The sequence below is a fragment of the Equus caballus genome, chromosome 6, assembly GCF_041296265.1.
Source record: "Equus caballus isolate H_3958 breed thoroughbred chromosome 6, TB-T2T, whole genome shotgun sequence".
Taxonomy (NCBI): domain Eukaryota; kingdom Metazoa; phylum Chordata; class Mammalia; order Perissodactyla; family Equidae; genus Equus; species Equus caballus.
Window position 1 is genome coordinate 51380465 of NC_091689.1, and position 16470 is coordinate 51396934.

Genomic DNA, 16470 nt, shown 5'->3' on the forward strand with positions numbered 1-16470 from the left:
TGGAAAGTCCCAGGCAAACTGAGATGAGTTGGTCACTGTACTTACTAACAGAATATCCCACAGAAATTTGACCACAATATTACACATGTCTCTGAAAATGTAGACGTAATCCAATTGGTTTGCGTTTTTTTGTAGGGAGCCTCATTCAATATCTTTAGATTCCCTAATGCATTTCCTTCAGATTTTTGGCACATGTGCCAGTGTTCATCTTCGTGCCTACTAAAATAGAGCTACAGGAACCGGAACTGTGACCATAGAACTTATAGAATGTACAGTGTTAAGATCTTTATCTGTGGGCCAATAACAGTCTTTATCCCCTAAAAAGACTTCTGAGCTCAAAAGACTACTTCTCCTTAACCATGGTTTTAAGAGGAAATATGAAAATGTTTACTTAATACCTTGTATATTTAACCCTTAAATAAATGCAAAAATGTTGACCTCTAGTATCAGTATGTTACTGCCATCTAGTCAATTCCAGCTCCTAGGGACCCTGTGTACAGCACAGATGAACCCAGCCCGACAGGGCTGAACCCAGCCTTATGCACCATCCTCTCATCTTCTGGTGCTATGTCAGACAAGGCACCTCTGCTGCTCATAGGGTTTTCATAGCAAATGTTTTGGGAGTGGGTGGCCAGGTCCTTCTGAATCAGTCCTAGTCTAGAAGCTCTGCTGCAACCTGTCCACCATGAGTGACCCTGCTGGATTTGGAAATACTGGTGGCATAGCATGCAGCATCACAGGAATGTGCAGCCACCACAGTATGACAACTAACAGATAGTGTGGTTCCCTGATAGGAAAAAGAACCAGGGCGACAGTTTCAAGAGCGCCAAATCTAAACCACTAGACCACCAGGGGTGGCATCTAGTACCACTATAAGGATTGAAAAGTGATAAAGCATTTGCGTTTTGTGTTCTTCTTGGATGTTACAAACAGAGATGTGGAAATGTTCTGAATGGCTACTGAGCACTAGAAATAGGGCTAGTGAGGCTGACAAACTGAATTTTTAAATTTATTTAATTTGTATGAATTTAAATTAATATTTAGATAGCCATATGACTACTGGCTACTGTGTTGGACAGAGCAGTTATATAAGAACCATTTCATACACTTTTACTTGGGCTGGAGATAGTAAAAGTGTCTTTTGAATGTTGAGAAAGCTCAATTTCAGTCACTTGTAGGCTTCAAATTTTCAAATTACGAGATCAAAACTGATGTCACCACAGTTAATTTATGAAAATACATGTGTGAGCCATTTAAATGATGCCAAGTTAAGAAGTATTTCCACCTTTGCTAATGCAGCCTCTCTGTGGTCAGCTTCAAACCACCCTTGTGAAGTAGTTAAGAAGTAAACAGGAAAGATGATATCAAGATGGGCTATGAACTTACCTCCTCCCTTGGACACTACAAATTTACAACTACTTTTGGAAAAATTATCCCTGAGAAAGGACTTAAAACTGGATGAAAAGAACCCCCTCAACAAGGGACACTGCTGATGGAAGAAGAAGAGGCAGAAATTCATTTCTGGAGAGAAAAAAGCCACCTTCGAGCTGCGGTGCTTCGTGGCCAGCCAGGAGCAATCCTAAGGTATGAAGACTTCCCTGGAGAAGGGGGAGACCAAAACATGGAGTGCTATCACAATAAGCAGCTTTTGAACTCAGCACGACTGAGACAAGTCTCATAATATCTGTTAATACTGGCTATTATATACAACAGGGAATACCCCAAGAAAGCCATTAGACATACGGGAAACAAAAGCCTGCTCTTAAATGGCCTATACACAAAATCACCCATTTTGGAAAGCAACATATAATCACCAGAAAGAAAGGTGTACAGTCGTTTGGTGAAAAGAGACTCACTTGATAGGCACTAGGTGCATCTTAGGTAGAGGTGAGAACTCCCAAGGGACTGAGACATTGGTGGCAACTGTTATTGTGACCTAGTGCATGCATGCTGTCGCAGACTGTGGCAGAGGCCTTTGGAGTACTTCCCCTGGCCTGTTAGCCCAGGGTCTTGCCCACCCACTAGAGCACCAATTTAATCCAGCTCAGCCAGGGTAAGCAGCCCCCCCGCTAGGGTCTGGCCCTACCCTAAAACAAGTCTTTGGGCAATTTGTGGGCCCATATTGGCAGGTTGCCTGTAACCTCTGCAGCAGGGCAAGTGGGTCCAGCTATGTGGGGCAAGGCATTTGCTAGGATGGGGCCTGCATTGGTGGAGTGTGGGGGGCCTCTAGAGTAGGGCTACTGGGTCTGCCTCAGTGGACTGGGGTGAGTTCTTGGGGCAGGACTGTATTGACAGTGTGTGTGGCCCTATGGGTGGTGTGGCTTGTTGGCTGTAGCAGACTTGTGCTTCTCAAACAGCCACATAGAGTATTGGCCCCACTTTCCAAAGTCTGCACAATTGGGTGCTCCCATGACTGGGGCCTGTGGCACTCAGAAACAATCCTGAGACAGCTGACAAGAGATTGCAGGGCAGAGCCCTATAGAATTCAGAAGCCCCTGAGCCTAGTGACCAGCCACGCTGGGGCCTACTCACTTAATAGAGAAACTGCAACAGGAATGTGCTATCTGACCGTGTAGCCAACTGTGCAGGGACACCCCATGCCTGATAAAGTGAGTAAAGTCTCCATAGAATCTACACACAGCAGAACATTACAACCAGCTGGCCAGGGGGACCACCTAGCCTCCCCAGCCACCTGTAACAAGAGCAACCCTGCCACAACAGAAGAATGCACATAGCCCATACTGGGGATACTCCTGGAACGGTTGGAATTAGTGACGAAGGGAAACACACTGCTGGGCCTCATAAGAAATCTCTTACATAAGGCCACCTCTCCAAGACTGGGAGATATGGCTGACCTACCTAATACATAGATACAAGCACAGAGAAAGAGGCAAAATGAGCACACAAAGGAATATGTTCCAAGTAAGGGAAGAAAACCAAACCCCAGAAAGGAACTAAATGAAACAGAGATAAACAATCGACCTGACAAAGAGTTCAAACAAATAGTCATAAGGATATTCACTTATTTTGGGAGAAGAAAGGATGAACTCAGTGAGAACAAGAACAAAGAACTGGGAAATAGAAGACAGATCCAGTCAGAAATGAAGAATACAATACTGGAAATGAAAAATTCACTGTAGGTACTCAATGGTAGAGTAGAAGATAGAGAAGAATAAATCAGCAAGCTTCGCAAAGACTAGAGGAAGCCACCAAAGCTGAACAGATAAAAAAAGATTTAAAAAGAAGGAGATCAGTCTAAGGGACCTCTGGGACAACATCAAGTTCACTAACATCCCTATTATAGGTGTCCCAGAAGGAGACTAGAGAGGCAAAGGGACAGAGAATCTATTTGAAGAAATAACATCTGAACACTTTCATTACCTAAGGAAAGAAACAGACATCCAGGTACAGGAAGCACAGAGAGTGCCAAACAAGATAAACCCAAAGAGGCCCACACTAAGACATATTATAATTAAAATGTCATGAATTAAAGATAAAGAGAGAATCTTAAAAGGGGTAAGAGAAAGAGAACAAGTTACAAACAAAGGAAACCTTATAAGGCTATGAGCTGACTTCTCTACAGAAACCTTGCAGGCTAGAAGGGAGTGGCACAACATATTTAAATTGCTGAAAGGAAAAAACCTACAGTCAAGAATACTCTACCTAGGAAGGTTATCATTTGGAATGTAAGGAGAGAGTAAGAGTTTCTCTGACAAGCAAAAACTAAAGGAGTTTATCACCAAGAAATCATCCTTATAAGAAATGCTAAAGGAACCTATTTAAGTGGAAAAGAGAAGACCACAAATAGGAATAAGAAAATGGTTGAAAAAATAAGCAATAAAATCTCTGGTAAAGGCAAACATACAGCAAAGTAGCAGATCAAACACCTATGAAGATAATACGAAGGTCAAAAGACAAATGTACTAAATTTATCTATTTCTATGATAAGAGGGTAACAGATACACACTCCCAAAAAAGAGTTTAGATACAATATCAAAAACATATATTATGGAAGAAGGAGAGTAAAAGAGTAAAGCATTTAGCAAGCAAACTAAAGAAAGCATGAATTCAATATAGATTACTATAAACACAGGTTATTATATATGAGCCTCATGGTAATAAAAAACCATAAACCTATAATAAATACACAAAAAACTAAAAGAAAGGAATGCAAGCATAATACTAAATAGAGCCATCAAACAACAAGGAAGAGAGCAAGAGAAGAAGAAAGGAACAGAGAAGAACTACTAAAACACCAAGACAAAAAGTAACAAAATGGCAATAAATATATTCCTATCAAAAGCTACTTTAAATGTCAATGGACTAAATGCTCCAATTAAAAGGCATAGGGTGGCTGATTGGGTAAAAAACAAGGCCCATTTATACGCAGCATACAAGAAACACACTTCAGACCTGAAGACACTCACAAACAGAAAATCAAGAGATTGAAAAAGATACTCCGTGCAAATGGCAATGAAAAGAAAGCTAGGCTTGCAAGACTTATTTCAGACAAAATGGACTTTAAAACACAAACGTCATAAGACAAAGAAGGGCACTACACAAGCAAAAAGAGAAGAATCCAAGAAAGGAATATAATACTTGTAAATATCTATGCACCCAACATAGAAACACCTAAATATATACAACAATTATTAACAGACATAAAATGAGTAATAGTAACACAATAACAGTAGGGTCTTTAACACTCAACTTACAGCAATGGACAGATCATCCAAACAGAAGATCAATAAGGAGATATTAACCTTCACTGACACATTAGACCAGATGGTTTTGGTAGATATATACAGAACATTCCACCCAAAAACCACAGAATACCCCTTCTTTTCACATGCACAGGGAACCTTCTCAGAATAGATCAAGTTTTAGGCCACAAAACAAGTCTCAATAAATTTAAGAAGATGCAAATAGTACCAACCATCCTTTCTGACCACAAAGGTGTGAAACTAGAAATGAACTACAGGAAGACAATTGGAAAAGCCATAAATATGTGGAGATTAAACAAAATGCTACTGTACAAAGAATTGGTCAATGAAGAAATCAAAGGTGAAATCAAAAAAATACCTGGAGACAATGGAAATGAATAAATGACATATGAAAATTTATGGGATACAGCAAAAGTAGTTCTAAGAGGGAAGTTTATAGGAATACAATCCTACCTCAACAAACAAGAATAATCTAGAATAAACAACCTAAAAGTGCACCTGAAGTAACTGAACAAAGGACAAACAAAGCCCAAAATAAGGAGAAGGAAGGAAATAATAAAAATCATAGCAGAAATAAATGAAATAGAGACTAAAAAAACAATAGAAAAAATCAATGAAACTAAGACCTGGTGCTTTGAAAAAATAAAATTGACAAACTTTTAGTTAGGCTTACCAAGAAAAAAAGAGAGAAGACTAAAATAAATAAAATCAGAAATGAAAGAAGTGAAATTACAACAGACACCTCAGAAATACAAAAGATTATAAAAGAATACTACAAAAGGTGATACTTCAACAAATTGGATAATCTAGAGGAAATTGATGAATTCTTAGAATCATGCAAACTTCCAAAACTGAATCAAGAAAAAATAGAGGAGCCGGCCTGGTGGCATTGTAGTCAGATTTGTGCACACTGCATCAGCAGCCCCAAGTTTGTGGGTTCAGATCCTGGGCACAGACTTAAACAGCTCATTAAGCCATGCTGTGGTGTCATGCCATATACAAATTAGAGGGAGATGGGCACAGATGTTAGTTCAGAGACAATCTTCTTCAAACAAAAAGGAAGAAGATAGGCAACAGATGTTAGCTCAGTGCCAATGTCCCTCAAAAAAGGGGAAAGAAAGAACATTTAAAAAAATGAAGAAGAAATAGAGAGTTTGAATAGAGAATCACAAGTAAGGAGCTCACAACAGTAGTCAAAAACCTCCGAAAATTAAATGTCCAGGACCAGATAGCTTCCCTGGTGAATTCTGCCAAACACTAAAGATGACTTAATACCTGTCCTTCTCAAACTCTTCCAAACAACTGAAGAGGAGGGCAAGCTTCCTAACACATTCTATGAAGCCACCATTATCCTGATACCAAAACTCGACAAGGAGTACACAAAAAAAGAAAATTACAGGCCAGTACCACTGATGAATATCAATGTAAAAATCCTAAACAAAATACTAGCAAATCGAATACAACAATATACTGAAAAGATCATACACAATTACCAACTGAGATTTACTCCAGGGATGCAGGGATGGTTCAACATCCAAAATCCATCAACGTGATACACCACATTAAGAAAAGGAAGAATAAAAACCACATGATCATATCAATAAATGCAGAGGAAGCATTTGACAAGATACGGCATCCATTTACCATAAAAACTCTGAATAAAATGGGTATAGACGTAAAGTACCTAACATAATAAGGGTCCTACATGACATACCCACAGCTAATATCAATCTCAATTGAGAAAACCTGAAAGCTGTCCCTCTAAGAACAGGACACAGACAAGGATGCCCACTTTCACCACTTTTATTTAACATAGTATGGGAAGTCCTAGCCAGAGCAATCAGGCAAGAAAAGGAAAGAAAAGGGATCCAAACTTGAAAGGAAGAACTGACACGGTTACTATATGCAGATGACATGATTTTATATAGAGAGAACTCTAAAGAATTCACTAAAAAAATCTCTTAGAAATGGGAAATGAATACAATAAAGTTGCCAGATACAAAATCAACATAGAAAAATCAGTTGCATTTCTATACCATACAATGAAGTAGTAGAAAGAGAAATAATTCCATTTACAATTGCAACAAAAAAGAATAAAATACCTAGGAATAAACTTAACCAAGGAGGTGAAAGACCCATACACTGAAAACTATAAAACTTTGTGGAAAGAAATAGTAGACAACACAAAGAAATATAAAGATATTCCGTGCTATTGGATTGGAAAAATTAACATAGTTAAAATGTCCATTCTTCCTAAAGCAATCTACAGATTCACTGCAATCCCTATAAAAATTCCAATGAAATTTTTCACAGAAATAGAGCAAAGCATCCTAAAATTTATATGGAACAATAAAAGATCCCAAATAACAGAGAGATCCTTAGAAAAAAGAACAAGGATGGAGGTAACACACTCCCTGATTTGAAAATATACTACAAAGCTATGGTAACCAAAACAGCATGGTACTGGCACAAAAACAGACACACAGATCAATGGAACAGAACTGAGAGCCCAGAAATAAAGCCATACGTGTATGGACAGCTGATTTTCAACTACGGAGCCAAGAAAATACAATGGAGAAAGGAAAGTCTCTTCAACAAATGACTTCTGGGTGTTTGGAAAACTGAACAGCTGCATGCAAAAGAATGAAAGTAGACCATTATCTTACACCATACACAAAAATTAACTCAAAATGAGTTAAAGACTTGAATGTAAGAACGGAAACCATGAAAATCCTAAAAGAAAACTTAGGCAGTATGCTCTTCGACATTGGTCTTAGCAGCATATTTTCAAGTACCACATCTGACCAGGCAAGGGAAACCATAGAAAAAATAAACAAATGGGACTACATCAAACTAAAAAGGTTCTGCCCAGCAAAGAAAGCCATCAATGGAACAAAAAGACAACCTAACAATTGGGAGAAGATATTTGCAAACCATATATCTGATAAGGGGTTAATATCCAAAATATACAAAGAAATCATACATTTCAAAAAGAAAAAAACTAAGAAACCAATTAAAAAAATGGACAAAAGATCTGAACAGACATTTCTCTAAAGAAGATATACAGATGTCCAACAGGCACATCAAAAGATGTTCAACATCACTAACTGTCAGGGAAATGCAAGTAAAAACTGCAGGGAGACTTCACCTCACTCCCATCAGAATGGCTATAATTAAGAAGACAGGAAACAACAGTGTTGGAGAGGGTGTGGAGAAAAGGGAACACTCGTACACTGCTGGTGGGAGTGCAAACTGATTCAGCTACTATGGAAAACAGAACGGAGATTCCTCAACAAATTAAGTATAGAACTACCAGACGGTCCTGCTATTCCACTGCTGCGTATTTATCCATAGAACATGAAAACACGAATTGTGCAGAAATTTGCACCTCTATGTTCATTGTAGCATTATTCACAATAGCCGAGACTTGGAAGCAATCTAGGTGTCCATCAAGGGACGAATAGATAAAGAAGATGTGGTATATATACACAGTGGAATACTACTTAGCCATAAAAACAGGAGGAAATATGGCTAGATGTCCATCGACAGAGGAACATGCAACAAAACCATGATATGTACATGCAATGAAATAGTATTCAGCCTTAGAAAAGAAGCAGATCCTACCATTTGTGACAACATGGATGGACCTGGGAGATGTTACACTAAGTGAAATAACTCAGTCGCTGAAGAACAAAAGTGCATGATTCCACTTAAAGGAGATACCTGAAATAGCCAAACTTACAGAAGTAGAATGACTATTGCCTTTCAAATGGGGGAAGAGGGAAATGAAAAATGTCATTCAAAGGGTTTAAAGTTACACTTATATAAGAAGACTAAGATGTAGAGACCTGCTGTACTACGTAGTGCCTTATAAGTAATAGTATAATATTGTGCACTTAAAAAATTGTTAGAGGGTAGACTTCATGCTCAGTGTACTTACCACAAAGATAGACACACAAAGGACACAAGGAAATTTTGGAGGTGATAGACATGTTTATTAGCTTGATTTTGGTGATGGTATCACTGGTGTATGCCTATGTTTAATCTCATCAAATTGTACATGTTAAATATGTGAAGTTTTTTTTTTTTTATTGAGGAATATTAGCCAGGAGCTAACATCTGCTGCCAATCCTCATCTTTTTACTTAGGAAGACTGGCCCTGAGCTAACATCTGTGCCCATCTTCCTCTACTTTGTATGTGGGATACCTGCCACAACATGGCTTGACAAGCAGTGCATAGGTCAGCACCCAGGATCCGAACCTGAGAACTCCCAACTGCCGAAGCAGAACGTGCAAACTTAAATGCTGTGCCACTGGCCAGGCTCTGTGTAGGGTTTTTTAAAGGATAACTGTCCAGCGAAGCCAGAGGTGCTGAACACCACCAGTAAAAATGCCTCTGCTTGGTCTGCATGGAGATCTCATTGCCAACAGAGGCCTGAATGTGCTGAGTCCACAGGCACCTGGGCCTCAGGCAGCCACCCCAGTACCCAGCCCAGCAACTGCCTCCAAAATGGCCGCTGGCATCCCTGCAGCCTGCGCGCCGTGCTCCTGAAGCCCCACCTGTGCAGTTTTTCTAGATCACTTATCCTTCAATAAAGCTGTAAAAGATGTATAGTACTAAAAATAAAATTCTTGCTCTGTTCTATCTGTAATAAATGTCCATCGATTTGTTTAGCATGAAATTTCACTTGAGCAATTTGTTTGGTAAATGGATGGCATGTATGCGTTTTAACAAGGTTTCGCCTTCCTTTCCCCCATATGCCAGTCAAGGAATAATTTTACTGTGTGAGTTGCAGCTTTGTCTTTGCTATAAGAGAAAAATGACAAGCAGAAATGGGAGCTTAATTGCATAGAAGTCAATAAGATAGTTTGATTTGGTCACAAAATAAATATAGGCATACGTTTACACAGAATTCTGCAAACATGTGCATTTAGTAATTCTTCCATTAAACAAAAGCCAGCACAAGGCCAGTGTTCTTGGCTAATATAACTATTCTGGTGCAGGCATTTCTTTCTCTAAATACCTAAGGGGAAACAAACCTCTTACTGTTGTAAGAGTTTTCCAATTGAAATACTTACTCACCTATATTAGCCTACAAACTATTATTTCCAGTTAAAATAGTCGTTTTTTTCATATACTTTGTAACCTCAATGATGTTATCTCGTTACCAAACTGTTAAAACTATTTAAGTCATCAACTACCCAGACAATATGAAAAATAAAAATGCCACTGTGACCACATTGGTTTCGAAGTCCCCTGACTAGAAGGGATGTTGGGTGAGCAACATATCAACCCTCCCTCCACAACATCAGCTTCTCAGGTTATTGTGCCAGCTCTCCTTACAGTTAAACATCTTGGGGACAGAAGTTGTGTACACTTGCTTTGCCCATATTCTCACTGCCTACTTACCTCATAAGCCTTTGCAATCTGACTTTTGTGTTTTTGTCACCACACCATTAAGACTGACTGCTGAAACCAAGGTCACAAAGGATGTCCTTGTAGCAAAATGTAATGGGCATTCTTTAGCATTAACATATTTATCACTCCATTGTTCCTGAAATAATGTATTCCAGTGGTTTCTGAGACTGATTTCTTTCTTTTATTTTCTCTTTACAGGAACATAACAATAGATTCTTCTCAGTTTCCTTTTCTCCTTACCCATAACTTCAGTATTGAAGCAACTCAGGTTTGGTGCTACTTTATCTCAAACCACACACTGTCGTGGTCAGTCTTCTCTGTTCATAAAGGGAAACTGCCACCTATATTTTGCTGACTTTGTACGGAATTGTATATGGGTTTTATTAGACTTCCACAGCAGGTCAACTTAATTCCAGCAACAGATATATAGATATGTGCTTTACATCTTGTCACAGGAAAGTAAAGGGATAGATTGTAGCCATAGTGCCCTTTTTTGAGCGGAGGGGTTGTCTTCCAACTGATTATCACATGACTTTTTCATTCCTTTCTTTCGAAAATGTGCAAACTATGTAAATAATATAAGCAAAGTGATGTCTATGTGCTCACAAAAAGTTTGGGTCTGTTCTTTTCTACTTGCTACTCTTTCCTATTTTCAGCAAAACAGTCGTTGAATGTGTTTTTTAAAGTGATAAGCAGTTTAAATTATGATTTGCCTCAACAAAAGCTTAACATAAGTCTGGTTGGTGCTGAGGGAACTGAAATATGGAACAGAAGATTTACATTGTTTTAATGCTGCCAGCTTGTCGATTAATATAAGTCCCTCAGACTTTCCTGACTTTCCTTTTATATCTTTTCTACAGACATTTCTGGAACAAACGTTGGCATGACACAGGAATAATTGCTCCATTGTGGGTTCTCTCACTTCCCACGTTATTGGTTGCTTGTGTGTTTATTTACTTTCTCTCTGACCCATTCAGAGACTGGGAGACATTAGGGCAACATGATTCTGAATGTGTAAGAGCAGAGCACTTTTCAAAAGTGCCTTTTATTGATTTTCCTCTGTTTCATTTGAGAGTATTAAATAAAAGCTCTCTTTACTATCAAAAATGTAATATGATTGCTAAGGGAATTTTATTTGTGAGAATTTTTAACTAGCCCCATATGTTCGATGTTGATTCTATATTTGTGAGTTCAACAGCAGAAATTTATAAAATAGAAGAGTTTGAGCATCTTCTTCTCACTAAGCCCTCTAAGCTTTGTTTTCAGAATATATACATATACATCAAAATTATTATGCCTAAAACTTACCATTTTTGACTTCCAGAAATCTGTGCTTTCTCTTCTAACTCCCACTCCCCTGAATGGTGCCATCAACCACTAGCTGTCCAGTCACATCACTTCACATCAATTCATGGATTTAATTCACTATTCTAAACCTCTCATTCAAATACATTAAAAAAAATACCCCTTGTTTATTCCACCTCCTTTCATTCAGGACTTGAATAGTTAGTTAGCATACATTTCTATATAATGGGCAGTGTCTACACACTCTAGAATAGATTTTGACGCTTTCCAATTCCCTTTATACCTTGACCTCTATTCACTACTTTATAACCAACATCTCTTTTTGATCACTGTAATAAGGTCTTCATTGGTCTCCCTGCCTCCAACATTTATCCCAGTTCATTCACTGTTCATATCATAGCAATTGTGTCGATAAATCAAATACCATCCTTAATCATAGGAATGTTCCTTAATGAAATCTTCAAGCTGAAAAATGTTATTGAGTAGTTAAAGAAAAATCCATACAGGGGACTAAAACAACAGGACCAGAGTGGTAGGAAGAAAACCAGAAAGAACAAAGCTGTTAAAGTAAGATAATACTGAGTGTCAAGAACAATGGAATAATTAATCTAATAAGATGATATCTATAGATTGAATAATGTATGTATGGAAATAAATTGGATTAAAAACAAACATACTGCTTAAAACAGAGACATCAAAAGCACTCAAAATGAATGAATAAATGAAAGAATGAGTGAATAACAAATAATCATTAGTGCCTTTAACAAGAACAGTCTCAATAAAGAGGAGAAAAGGGAAGCCAAGTACCAATGTTCTGAGTAATATTTGAAAGTGAGAAAGTACATAATCACAGTAGATGCTTTGCTCAAGCACTGTTACTTTGAAGAGAAACTGTTAGGGGGTGATTAGAAAAGGCCATGAGTTTAAGGAGAGGGAGAGAAATGTATGAGTGTGCTTATGTCTTAAAGGTTGTGCATTTTAAATGCAAGTGCTGAGATGTATGTGATAGAGGTTAATTAATGGAATGAACTTCAAACAGTGCAGGAAGAACAGAAGATGGATCAGTCGAAAGCAGCCTTTCACAGGAAAGATCACTTTTTTGCAAGAGGAGAAACAAGAATATAAGAATGTAAGTGAAACTGATATATTTAAAATTTGCTAAGAAGACTTCTGCAAGCAACTTGGAAAGGAGATGGTTTCAGAAATGTGTTTTAATTGAATTTTATTTTTTTATATTTTGCTTTATGCTACTTATTGATATTTCCTTGTATTTTTGACATCTTTTGCATGCCGTGTTAAATCATTTATCACATATTTCTCATTATATTTGTTCTGAAGATTTGTTTCCATAGGGTGGCAATTCTAAATAGATTTTGAAATGTGAAAAACATCCAAAAAGATTAAGTATTCTTGACAAATAATGTTTATTAGTTCATTTGCATAATTTTCACAAAATCAAAAAGTTCTGAATTTCTAAGTTTTCTGTGCTACACTACTTCTTCTGTAACTACACTGTGACTCTGTCATAAACTCATTTATCAGTATGTCCCTTGAAAAAGTCTAGTTACAAATAACATGAAATAACAATAGCAATAAAGGCAGGCGGATCATAACTCAGGAATATTATTGAGATGTGAACCTCATAGCTTTTCCTTTAACCTTCTTCTGATGTTTTAGCTCAAACAACCTTCTCACATGTGTGTGAAGAGAACCTGGTACAGTTATTATACCAATGGTGTGTGCATTTACATACACACATTCCTGTGGGAATCCAGACACTGCTCTGATAAATCCCCAAGAAATTTAGAAAATGCAAGCTACTGGCCATACTCACTCTATTTGAATTAAACAGCAGTACTTAGGAAGCTACTATGTGACATTCATTGTATCAGTTGCTGTGAGGAACACAAGGGTGTAAAAATACTCTGTCTTTCATAGAACTCCTAGAATTGCAGAAGTTCAATGCATGAGACAGGCATGAAACTATTAAACCAGGCAGAATGTGATAAGTGATATATAAAGTATATATAAGTAGACATAATAGATCTGTATAGAGAAGAATAGAATGGTCTGGACCAAAAGTCATTGCAATAACATAAAAGACATGTGACCTAGGATATAAAATTTTAGTACAGATCAGCATGATGGGCGCTGTTCACATATGCATGTACAGCTGCTGCTGCTGTTACAGGAGGAATATTTTACTTGTAAATACATTGCATTAGATACAAAGGTCAACCAAAATTAGTAATAAAATTAAGGATATTATATATATATTATATAATGTGTAGATAGATATATGTCTAGCATATGTATAGCATAATATATACAATTATATGTGTGTATATATACGTAAAATATGTCAGGACACTTCCCTCCGCTCTGATGTGTACTTCAACTTACAAAGTCACCACTGACACAAATGCCATAGGGCAGATGCTGTCAAACGCTCTGGATGAATTTAGTCCTTGACTAGAGATCTAGATTATAGAGAATATTTGGGATCAAATCAACAAAGAAACTGTCATTCAACAACTCTAGAGTAAATCTGATTGTCTAGTGTACTCTTAAAAGGAAGAGCATATCTGCTCAATAATACAATCCATCACAAAATGTCGAATTAACAACAAGGACATTTGAACTGTACAGAAAAATAAATTGCTCGAATATTTTTATGTATTCTTCTATTCATTAATTCAACATAGAATTAAGTATTCTATGTGCCTGACATTGTACGAAGTTTGAGGTACAGAAGATCTTTCAGATTACGAAACTCCAATAATTAAAATGATGTGAAAATAAGAATAGACTCACAATTTGATGGACTAGTATAGAGGAGTCCAGGAAAATATCCAAGTATATGTACACAAAAGATATTTACACAAATTATGAAATATTGAAGTAACTCATTTAAAAATTATTTCAATATTAAATTTTAATAAATGATAAACATAGAATTAAAATCAAGGATGAAAGAATAGTGAATCATTTAAACTCTGCTCTGACAATTGACCACCTAATTGAAATATATAGAGTTAGAGACACATAATTTTATTTTATATGTGTGCAGAAACATATATGCTTCAGCATTCTCCCTCACATCCCAAAATAAATTTCAAATGAATAAAGACAATTTTAGTGTGCTTTAATGTTAAACATTTCTTTACATATTAAAAGCATAAACTTAAGATAAAAAACTAAAGGGAAAATTGATATTGATGAGATATGCCTGAAAGAGAGACCACAAGCTTAATATACAAGGAATGCATACTAAGAAATAAAAGATAAATATGATAAAAAGGAAAAAGACACAGCCTCAGTAACCATCAGAAGAATATAACTTAAAAGAATCAAATAAAAATACCCAGCCATCAAACTGTCAAAACTTTGAAATATTATCTTACATTGGTGTAGAGTAATGAAATAGCTTGCTACTACGTTTTATGCTAGAGTCGTCTGATGAAATGTTTCTGGAGCTCAATTTCACAATATGTGCTTAAAATGATTGAAAAAGCTCAAACTCTTAGGCATAGAAATAACACTTCTGTGCATCTTCCCAATGAAAATAGCAGAAATGTCCCCAATTTTGTGTATAATGATGTTCTTCTCAATATTACCTTTATTACCAAAAAGCAAAATCAAACAAATCATCTAATAATAGAAGCATATTTAAACAAGCTATGAATTATTTAAATTTACTATTTATACAGTTAGTCACAGTCCAATATAAAATAACAAAAGCAAGAAACAAAACCATCTAAATTCTCTCCCCAGGAATCTTTTCTATTTCATCCAGCTCTTTAAGCAAAAGATATTGAGACCACAAGAAAAGAATAAAGAATTGGATTAAGTACTAGAAACTAACAGTCCAGGAGAAGGAGAGGAGACATCCTCCCATTTATATTTGTCCTCTTTTTGATAAGACAAGCCTAGTATGATTTACCACAAGTAACTTCACGATATTTTGCATGGAACTAAATACACAATGGTGATTTCCTAATACTAAAAGCCATTAGAGATGAGAAACATGGAACTTGTGTCAAGTGAGAAGCAAAGAATCATAAAAATAATGCAGTCTATACATGCTCGCTGAAAAGTGAAACATGAGGAAAACACTTCAGTAAGCACTCCAGTCTCTATTTCTTGAACCATGAATTAAATACAAAGAAGAATAAAAAGATAGCAAGTAGAAAGTTTTATATTCAAGAGGACAATATACCAAAATATGAATTGCTTTTCTTAACTCGTTTGATTCTTTACTCAATTCTGTGCCTGGTCTTCGTGCTTAAGATATATCATTGAACAAAAACGACAAATATCCCAGCTTCATGGAAATTGGGGCAGATAAATAAAACTATACATGTAAATTATATGGTATGTAAGATGATGAGAAGTGCTATAAAAATTACAACAGAGTAAGAGGGACTCAGAGTACAGAGGATGGTGTTTAGGGGACACTGATACACAGGTTGCAATTTTAAATGGGGTTGTCAGGTCAGGCATCATTAAGAAGGTGATCAGTGAACAAATACTGGAAGGATGTAAAGTAGTTAGCCATGGCTAGATCTGAGAGAAAAACACTGCATACAGAGGGAACAGCGAATGCAAATGTCCTATGCTGAGGGCATGACGGGTATGTTGGGAAAAGAAAGGAGTGCTGAAGTGGATCATACCTGAGAAAGATGAGTAAAAATTAAAGCAAGACAGTGTCCCTTTCACTGGTTTAGAGCTGCAGGTAAGCCCTTCCTTTGACTGGTACCTACTAGATGTTTGTATCCCAGAAGTACAGAAGAAAGTCAATCTTACCATCAATCTGATCTTTTCCATCTCTAAAAACATAGCATTCAAAATAACGCAGAATTAGAAGTTTAAACAAGAGACTATTTCATGGTTTGGTGGTAGCATTGGTCTCTATTTGACCCAAGGATTCAGAAGAGGTCCACGCCTGTCTCCTAGGAAAGAAAATATTTATAACTCAGAACCCACAAAACCACACACACAACACCTTATGGCCTTCTATCT